This window comes from Carya illinoinensis, chromosome 15 (assembly GCF_018687715.1).
Source record: "Carya illinoinensis cultivar Pawnee chromosome 15, C.illinoinensisPawnee_v1, whole genome shotgun sequence".
In the NCBI taxonomy this organism is placed as follows: domain Eukaryota; kingdom Viridiplantae; phylum Streptophyta; class Magnoliopsida; order Fagales; family Juglandaceae; genus Carya; species Carya illinoinensis.
In genome coordinates this window covers 10,751,766-10,762,787 of record NC_056766.1, presented here as the reverse complement: position 1 = coordinate 10,762,787, position 11,022 = coordinate 10,751,766, and the positions used below count along the sequence as shown (strand labels likewise).

Below are 11,022 nucleotides of genomic sequence, written 5' to 3'. Positions count from 1 at the left end.
AAAAATTTAAAAAATTTCTTACCTATTTTTGCTTTTGAAAACGTTGAGGGTAAGGAAGTGGAGGAGCGAGAATAGGAGGATTGTCAGGAAATGAAATTGCTGGAGGCAAGTCGGTTTCATTGACAATCTTCTCTTCTTCTACTTGATCCTTGTTTTGGCCATTGTTCACAGCGGTAGGGGTGGATTTGCTCTCCTTTAATGGTGACCTCTCAATTTCTTTTCCACTCCTAAGTGTGATGGCCTTGCATTGTTCCTTTGGATTCACTTCAGTGTTGCTAGGAAAAGCTCCTCTTTGTTGGGCATTGATGGTCGTGGCTAGTTGCCCAATTTGCACTTCAAGATTCTTCATAGTGGCTCCCATATTGCTACAATGAGTCTCAATGTTGTCCAACCGTGAATCAGTCTTTTTAAACCTTGCATTGGTCTCCTGAACAAAGGAAACCATGGCATCCTCAAGTGACATCTTCTTCTCGCTTGGTTGGCTATCAAATCCTGGAGGAGGATGAGGTTGCAACACATTCTTCGTATTTCCATATGAAAAATTCTCATGATTTCTAAGCCTTGGATGATAGTAATTTGGCATAGGATTACCACGATAGTTGTAGTTCTGATTGTTGACATATTTAAGTTGTTCCTGACTTGCTTCATTACTTGGAACTATTATACTGGTAGATGCAACATATTCTATACTTTGTGGTATCCTTTGTGTTGTCAAGGCTGAAATGTGATGAGATAGAGTAGCTACTTGAGCTGAAAGGGCTGCTATCGGCTCCAATTCATGAATTCCAGCAACTTTCTTAGCCAAAGTCCTCTCAGTTGGCCATTGATAGTTGTTTGAGGCCATCTCTTCCAAAAGGGCAGTAGCACCCTCAGCTGTTTTCGACATCAAAGTTCCACCAGAAGCAGCATCAACTATAATTCGAGTTTGCCCATTTAACCCATTATAGAACATCTGAACTTACAACCAATCTGGCAATCCATGTTGTGGGCAACGTCGAACCAAGTCTTTATACCTTTCCCACGCTTCATAGAGTGACTCAAAATCATTTTGCTTGAATTGACCAATCTCACTCCTGAGTTGGGCTGTTTTTGCTGGAGGAAAGAATTTAGCAAGAAACCTCTCAGCCATGTCCTGCCAACTAATGATGCTTCTCGGTTGTAGAGATTGTAGCCAACCTCTAGCCTTGTCCCTCAAAGAAAAAGGAAACAATCTCAGTCTAATGGTGTCTTCAGTAACACCATTGATCTTCACAGTGTCGCAAATCTTCAAGAACATTGCCAAATGAATATTGGGATCATCCAGTGGCGATCCGCTGAATTGAGCCTGCTGTACCATGGTAATCAAAGCTGGTTTGAGCTCAAAGTTGTTGGCATTAATTGTCTAGCGCATTATACTCGAGTAATTTCCATTCACAACTGGTCGTACATAGTCCTTCAAGGTGCGAGGTAGTGCCTCACGTTCTTCTTCAGCCATGGCTAGTATCTTATTTCTTCTTAGTGATCTAAGAGTTCTTTCAATCTCCGGATCAACAGGAATAATATCACGAGATCTAGCACGGCGCATCCAACGTCAAAAACACACCTGTAGAACAAATTAAAATAAAATTCTAAATTAAAACCAAGACTACTTTGTATCAATATTGACAAAAAGAATAAGAATAAACCAATCTCCGGCAACGGCACCAAAAACTTGATCGATGCAAAACTGCAAGTGCACAATATCGTAATTTTATAATAAAGTGATAAGAAAAGATCGTCCTCAGGGAATGGTATCTTACTTTTGCAAAATACCAAAATTATAATAATCTCGATTTTATCTAGAGGAATCACTGAGATTTTTGTAGTTACAATTTAAACTAAGATCAACTCAAGAGAAATATGCAAAGGAAATAAAACTGACGTTCGAAGATCAAATTAATGGGAAAGAAAACTTCTAGGAAATCGATTTCACCTAATTCTTCACTATGCTTTTCTCATCCAGCTAATTTAATTTAATTCTTTTTGTTCATTAGCAAATCTCTAATCCATCCAACAGCCTCTTTCGATACTCAATTGGAAATTATTCTTGTTCATCAATTCACACAAGAATATGCAAATTAATAAAGCACGAAAGTAATAAGACCAATGATTTAATTACTACATAGGTTCGTACAAGTCTTTCGATCTCTATACTTACTTATGCTAAAATATTCAAGATCTATCCTATGATTCTCTCTTTCGATAGCAAATCACAAGATTAATTATCATCTAATCAATTGCCAGTTAATTAGAAGCAATAAACTCAGAATAAATCAGATAAACAAAGAGAGAAGTGCCTTAAATTAGCATAGACAATCAAGCATAATTCAGAAATAGGTTACATCGTTTTCCTAGAATGAATAAAATTTAGCTCATGCTAGAAATGGAATTCAACATAAACGAATTCACCATAATTGTTCTGAGAAGATTGAAAGAAAATAAACACTGAAAAATACTCCTCGCAGCCGTAACTCGTCTTCAAAAACTCAAGGAAATGATTCAATGTTTTCTCCCGTCTGTGCACATGTATGATTCCAACGTATGTGCAATAATTGGAATTCCCTCTCCAAAACAGATGAATTGAATCCTTCTAGCTGTGCTTTCAGTCCCAAAAAGTGTTCTCTAGTCAAAAAGTACGGCCATAGAGTGAAAAATTCCTTTTATATCGTCTGACGGCGGAAGACCCTAGATCTGTCAAAATACGATGTTCGCTCAAGCGGGGTGTCAAGCGCATGTCGAGCGTTCGACTCTGCCTGATTTCGCTCGAGTGTCCTATCAAGCGCACATCGAGCATTCGACTCTGCCTGATTTCGCTCGAGCGGCCAATGTCTCTGCTCAAGCGATCTTTGTTTTTCAGCAACCCGTTCGAGCTCCCTGTCAAACGGCAGTCAAGCTTTTGAATCTGCCCGAATTCACTTGAGCGGCCAAAAGCCTCCGCTCGAGCGAACTTGTAAAATTTTTAATACGAAATTTTTGCAAGTCATCAATAAGCCTCTCCACAGCCAATCCAAGCCTCCTATATCTCCCCTTTGAAATTCCCAATTTTGGAACACATGATCATTGCTTGGAAAACACCACTCTATTGTTGCTTTTCCACTTTTCGCGTGACCTTTAATCTTCTAGAGTTGCCTTTCATCACTGTAAGTAACTTTTGAAATAAATTTTAAGATTTAAATATATTTTTTCACTAACTCATATTTACTGTGATTTGGTTGGTTGTGCTAGACTGAGTCCAAGGAGTTTAGGAGTCAGTTGGATTAGAGGATGGAGTTGGTTGTGTGATTGGATTATGCTGGGATTTGGTGGTTGTTGAATATTTGTGTCATATCATATACATTGCATAATTGCACGCATGTTCATGTTTGTAAATGAAAACTGGGTTTCACATAATTGCATGCTTGTTCATGTATTTATTTGAAAACTGGGTTTTCATGTGAGAAATTATTTTAGGGTTCATGTGTATCATGACCCAAACCGAGATGGGGTATTATCTCGATAGAGCTCCTCTAGTCACCCAAGAGTGGAATATACTGAGTGACATCTCTTGGGTTGTCGTTAGGTGACAACGGGATCAGACGGGATGGTAACGCTATCATGCCGACTTCGTGGCTCCTCTACTAGCAAGAGATAAAGGATGCTTGGCCATGAACATGTTGGACGTGGAATTGGGCATCGCTCATTACGAAGTCACACGCACGATCGTTACCTGTACTGTGACGAAGGGAACCAAGTTGTGTGGATGGTCTCTAGGGAAGATCATGGTACATATGGTACAAATGGATAATGGGTCATTTTCTAGGAAAAATGGCGTTTTTGGATACATGGGTTTATGTGAACCATTTTTTAGAAATATGGTTCATTTTTATACTGGGCCGGCCATCTTCTGGGAAATGGTGGATGTTATTTTTAATACATTTAATTTTTGGGGCAAAATAGGATTTTGGTGTGCGTTGCAAAATATTCTTTTTCGGGAAAAATAATGTTATCCAAAAAATAATGTTTTGGATATCATGTATATTTCATCATATACATGCATAATTGTTGATTACATTAATGCATTTTTATCTCTTGGGTCATTTGGGTTGTTACTTATTGAGATTCACAATTTGACGGTATTCGACAACCTACGGTATCATTTCATGGTAACATAGATTTTGATGCAAATGATGAAATAGAGCCTGAGGATGCGGCTCTGCTGGAGGAGTGATCTCGGATCACTTTCTTGTGTACCAGGATTTATTTCCCGCTTTTGGTTATTGTATTTTGTCTTTATTATATTTTTATTTAGATAACTGTATTACTTTTTGAAATGCTTGTATTTAAACAAATTTGTATTTAACAATTCTGGTACTTAGTTGATAAACTTTAAATTATCCGCTGCATCTTTTGTTTTACACGTGTAGCATGTGCACGTACTTGGCACTTGTTGATAGGGTGTATGACATGTATTGTCATCATCTCAACACCTTAATTTCTGCATTTCTATACGTAAGAGTTGGGGGCGTCACAAGTATAATTTTACAACTGCAAATAAAGGAGGATCATATATGCAATGAAGACAAGATAAGTGATAATATTATATCCAAATTATTAGGTGAGATAGGAATTAATCTTCTTTTCTTTCAACTTTTTGGTCATTCAGGGAAGTCTTTATTGTTGGATGCGTATTCCAATCTGATTTTTTTTTATTTGAACGCAACCTCTATTGATCAATCATTTGGTATAAAGTGTGTGCCAAAGATAAGAATCTCCTAGCAAGAATTATCCATCCCCAAACATTTTTTCACAATTAAAGAATGAAATAGTCTGATATTTTGTCGTGGTTGTCAATTGTGATGAATAGATGCATTGATAGATTCCTACTCTTGAAGAGGATTTAGTTGTTTGGAGAACCTTGTTCGTTCTAAGCCATAGAAGATCCAGAGAATTTTTTAGAGTGAGGAACAATACCTAAGAAGTATATAATGATATAGTGATACTTGGGTTTATAAACATGATCACGGCTAAAACACGAGCTTATGTTTACGACAGAGTTGGTTCATTACTAAATTTCAGAAAAGAAAAAGGAAATCAAACAACGAACTAATTACTGAAAAATAGACACAATGAGTTTTTACAATTACCATATCTATGTTTTGTTTTCTTTAAAAGATGGCACTACCCAAATTTATTGATAAAACATCACTTATGGTGAAATAATACAATTTACACGAGGGGGCTTGGAGGTTACAGCCAAAAAATCTCAAAACCAAACTCATAAGAAAAAACTACGTAATGGAATTAGTACTAATAAAACAATCCATCCAGGTACATACATAACAAAAAGACTAAAACGAATAGTAAATATTAATGTATGAGACTTACAAGGATACATGCACATGAATCTGAAAGAAAAGTGAGCAACCATATGTTGAAGAAGTTAAAGAAAATATGAGAAACTTACCAAATTGCCAACTGCTCCAAAAGAGGCAAGCCTATCCGTCAAGGCATTACCCTCATTGTAAACATGACTGATAGCTTCAAAAGGGAAAGAATTGGTCTTTATAAGGTGCAAAATGTCATCACAACTATCAAAATAATTTCAATGGGATTGAGAATCAGTATTAGACTAATAAACCTCCAGAAGCGAGTTTTCCACTAAAAATGCATTTTATTTTAAACTTTAGCAAAGTTGGCTTGAATTTTCAATATGATAAGCCTGAATCCTTAGTATTGTAGCCTTGAACTATTAGCAATTAAGCATGAATCTGAGATATCGAAACTTGAAGAAATTGATGTGTTAGGGCAGGAAAGCATGATGGTATCGATGATTGAACAGGTACAGCGTAGTCTAGCGCTAGGCAACCTTATCGTAGGACAGAATTGAAACAGATCAAGTCACGAACCAAGGAAGGTAATAGTTATATGTATCACCCTACGAGATTGAAGGTTTTAAATTTTGCAGAATTTATGGAATGATTTGCATGTCATTTAGCTAAATAATTTTGGACAATCAAAGACGTTACATACGTATTGGGGTGCCAAGGACACGTTCCTATATACATGTTATGGGGGTTGCAAGGCCGCTATCATGTCTACCCTGGCAGGGGAAAGAGATGATATATGGTTTATATTTGTTGACCTCATATGTCGATGTTTTCCACAAATTTTTAAAATTTGGAATGGAAAATAAAAACAAAGAAAATAGAAAAATTCCATCATATAATAGTGTAACTAGAGGCATAAAAAAACATCATAAAACCTGTCAAACAACAAAATTAGTGGGTTCGGTCCCAAAAAAGTTCTTAAGAATCGAAACCTAAAATCCGGTTTGAATCAACCGAACCAATATTATATATATATATATTCTAATTTTATATTATACATAAAATATTTTTTATATATATTTTTATATAAATTTTATATTATATATATATATTATATGCTAAATTACTAATTATTGTAATGAAAATGAAGTTTGAATTTTAAAAATCAACCTAACATAAACTTACTTTTGATAAATATATATATATATATCAAGGATCAATATATTTGTTAATAATAAATTAATTATACATATATACCTTTTTATAAATATTTGTTTACACATTTGATTATTTATTTTCAATTTATTTAATGTGACGCCTTCAACTCCTACGTGTAAACAGTGTTGTGACAATAGAATGAGGACCACATGGGTCACGCACCCCAACAACAAGTGTTGAGAGTGTGTGCAACATGCAATTAAGAGTACATTAATAATAATTGCAGCGGAGAAATAAAGGGCTTCTGTGATGACCCGCTTTTGAGTGTATTTTCGCTGAAATAATTATTTTTATTTTAATTAATATTTTAGTTATTTATTTTAATTTATTTGCGTTTTAAAATTGGTTTTTAATTTGTTTGATGTTGTGTTTTATTTCTTTTAGATGTTTTGTGGTTTTTAATCCCTTTTCGGCGGTTTGTTTTGTTTTCCAGGAGTGAGGATTGGACCTCATTTCTTTTTACATCTTTTTCCCTTTTCTCTTTTTTCCTTTTTTCTTTTTCCCTTCTTTTCTTTTTCCTTTCTTTTTCTTTTTTCTTCTTTTTCTTTTTCCTCCTGCTTTCCCCCGCGTCGACCCCCCCGATCTCTCTCTCTCTCTTCTCTCTCCTCACCCACGGCCGGAATCTTCTTTAGCCCAGACCGCCGCCGTCCGGCCACCGTTTGGCTCACCGCCGGTCTCGTTCGAACCCCCTCCCTCCGGCGCACCTTCCCACCAAATATCTCCCCCTACCGGCCGGCCATTTGGCCAGAAATCCTCCTCAAAGCCCCACGGTTTTTGTCCGATCCGCTGCCGTCGCTCCACCTCCGGCCACCATTTCTTCACCACTTCATCACCGGTCCCTTGCCGTCCTAACCCACCCATTTTCGGCCTCCAACGACCACCGGAATAGCTCCTACGAGCTTGATCTCCGATTTGCGTCTTCCGGCCTATTTCCGGCGATTCCGCCGCCACCCACGGCCAACCACCACTTCCAATAGCTTCACAATCATCCCTAGACCATTCCCTATCAATTTCGTGTCCTAGTTTGTCCCCGTTCAAAAGTGGGTTTTTCACAACCCACGGCCACAGTGAATTTTCACTGTGAGGTTGCTTTTCCGGCGCAGTTTGCAACGCCTCGTGTTTTCTAAAATTGCCATATAGCGCTGTAAGTATTTTCCAAACCCTATTTTCAGATTTAAATATATATTGCTCTTTCAATTAATTAATCTGCTGGTTGGTTGATTCCGGACTGAGTCCGAGGAGTTCGGGGGTCGGATGGATGGAGGACGGAGTTACTTGTTTTATTGATTTATGTTGGTTGGTTATTTTATTATGCATTGATATGGCATTTCATGGTGCATGCACGTGTGTTTTTGTTTATGTGTGAAAAGCCTGTGTATGGGCGTAAGTGGTCTTACGGGTGCGTGTGTATCACGACCCCAAGCCGGGATGGGGTATTATCTCGGTGGAGCTCCTCTGGTCACTCGGGAGCGGAATAAACTGAGTGATGTCCCCTGAGTTGTCGCTAGACGACGGGAGCGGGGGCTAGAGGTTGCTTGGCTACTAACGCGCCGGGCGCGGAACCGGGCATCGCTCTACGCACCGACTCCGTGGCCCTTCGCTGGTGAGGGCTATAGGATGCTTGGCTACGAACGTGCGGGGCACGGAACTGGGCATCGCTCTTTAGGTGTCACATGCGTGGTGGTACTCTGCGGTGTGGCACTGGAGCCAGGGTGTGCGGATGACCCCTAGGGGAGGTCATGGTGCATACGGATAAAATGTGACTTTGGCGTGTTTTCCGGAAAGGAGGTGTTTTTGGGCCAAATGGGTTTTTGGCGTGTGTGGAAACTGTGTCTTTGGGTTTTGTGCATTGGGCATGTTTCATGCATATTGTTTGAGTTCTATGTGTTTTATCTGGTAGTGTTTGGGTTTTACTTACCTGCGGTACCATTTTTGGTTCCATAGCTTTTGGTGCAGAGTTAGAGGACGAAGAGGAGGAGGCTGAGCCCGAGGATGCGGCTCCGCCGGGTTGCTGATGCTATGTGTTATATTTGTTTAAAGCTGTATTTGTGTTTTTGTAATATTTTATCTATGTACGTTTTAAACAGCTTGTATTACGTTAAGAAAATTCTGGTACTTAGTGATGACTTTGGTTATCTGCTGCGTGTTCTTTCGTGCACATTTGTTGCCTTTGCACACACTTGTCACCCGTCGATGGGATGGTGACCCGGGTTGTCACCATCCGGACGTCTCGATTTCCCCGTGTTCGGGCGTGGGGATTTGGGGGCGTCACAGGTGGTATCAGAGCGATTTGGCTCTGGGTAAAACCACATGTCCCGTAGGCAGTACCAGAATGCTTTTTAAAGTTGTGTTTTAAAAATTATATTAAGTACAGTTGTTTTATTTGTTTGAGCTTGTTTGTTTGTTTGTATTTATTTGATTATGTTTTTGCAAGCTGGTTTCTTTTGTTTCTTGCTGTGCGATGTTGGTTTTGTTTTTGTTGGTTTTATAATGGTTTTATTTGTTTTCTTAAAGGAGGGTCAAGAGTGGTGTTGTGGCAGGAACATGGGGAGACCAAGGAAATCTACCCAAGAACCACGGGACAATACCTCCAGGGATGACTCCCTAGCCGAAGCAATACGGCAGATGACAGAATTTATGCAGCAGAGTGCGAGGTCTCAACAAACAGGGCCTTGGCCACAACAAGGACCTTGGCCACAACAAGGGGGTCCTTGGCCACCATCAGGAGGACCTTGTCCACCATCAGGAGGGCCTTATCCACCGTCAGGAGAGCCTTGTCCGCAACAAGGAGGGTATTGGCCACAACCAGGAGGTCCTTGGCCATATCAGGGAGGGCCTTGGATGTATCCAGGAGGGTCCAGTAGCATGGTGCAAGCTGGATGCACCTATGAGCGCTTCCTGGTGCATAGAACTCCACACTTCACTGGAAATGAGGATCCACTTCAGGCTGGAAAATGGATCAAAGATCTGGAGAAAACTTTTGAGGTGTGTGGATGCACTGAGGCACAGCAAGTACTCTACGCCAGCTATCTCTTGCAAGGTACCGCTTCTGATTGGTGGGATACCAAGAGGGTGCTGCTGGAATCTGAACTGGGATCTTTCGCTGCGGTGACCTGGCAGCGTTTCAAGAAGGAGTTCAATGACCGCTTCTTTCCCGCATCGGTAAGGAAGCAAAAGGCAAGAGAGTTCTCCAATCTGGTCCAAGGGGGCGCGACAGTGGAACAGTACGCCCGGAGGTTCATAGAACTTGAGCGATTTGCTCCTCACCTTGTCGCCACTGAGGAGATGCGAGCAGATCGTTTCCAGGAGGGGCTACGTCATGACATACGCCGTATGGTGGTCAGCCATCGGATATCCACTTTTCAGGAATTAGTGGATGTGGCTACCCTTGTGGAGCGGAAAAATAATCTGAGTGTGGGTTCCCCTCCAGGGCATAAGAGGCGGAGTTTTTCTGGTGAAGGAAGCAGCTCGGGTTTGCCCCAGAAGTTTGTTCAGCGGACCGGAACTCGACCTCCAACGTCCTCAGGTGTTCGTATGGGAGGACGGGTGCCTATTTGTGGAGCTTGTAATAGAGCTCATGAGGGCGAGTGTCGGATGAGTAGCGGACCCCAGTGTTACCGGTGCGGCCAAGTGGGACATATCACTCGGGATTGCTCCGTCAGAGTTCAAGAAAGCCGTGGAGGTAGACACGGTGGAAGAACCAACCCGAGACAAGTAGTGCAAGCCCGGGTTTACGCTGTCACACCCGGAGAGGTGGATGATGAGGCACCAGCGACCCATGATGCTGGAGTAATTACAGGTATGGTTTAATTTAATCTTAAGTTGGATTTAATTTTTGGTGTTTGTGGTTTATTCTTTGCTTTTTGGATTTCATGGGTTGATGTGTTTGGTTCAGGAAGAGTCCGTTTGTATGAGTTTTATGCTTGTACTTCGTTTGATTCCGGTGCTTCACGGTCGTTTGTATCTTCCACGTTTGCTCGGGTGTGTAATTTGGTCACGGAACCATTGCCGAAGTCTATGGTAGTGGCTCTACCCGATGGTGAGATGGTGTGGTGTTCCAAGGTTGCTTTGGGATGCCCGTTAAATTTTGAGGGAAGGTTCTTGGATGCTGATTTGGTGGTGTCCAAGCTGTTGGGCTTCGATATCATCCTCGGGATGGATTGGCTATACCGATATTCTGTGAGTATTAATTGCAGAAGTCGGATAATTAGCTTTCAGCTTCCAGATGGTGATTGTCTGGAATTTGTGGGGAGTAGATTAAAAGAAAAACCGATAATTATATCGGCGATTCAGGCAAGACGAGAGATTGCATGGGGAGCGGATGCATTCTTGGTGCAGATGGTGTCCACGCTGTCTGAGAAGAAATCTTTGGCAGACATTCCAGTTGTGGAAGAGTTCCCCGATGTGTTTGTGGATGACTTGCCCGGACTACCCCCTGTTCGGGAGATGGAGTTTGTTATAGACTTGGAACCTGGAGCGG

The 11,022-nt window shown here is 40.6% G+C and overlaps 1 non-coding gene across 1 annotated transcript; it reads left to right on the top strand.

Annotated features, from left to right (window-relative positions):
• The first annotated feature begins 974 nt into the window (after positions 1–974).
• Positions 975–1,081, top strand: LOC122297983. The gene has a single exon (XR_006239043.1). It is a non-coding gene; the product is annotated as a small nucleolar RNA R71 (small nucleolar RNA).
• Positions 1,082–11,022: the final 9,941 nt, after the last annotated feature.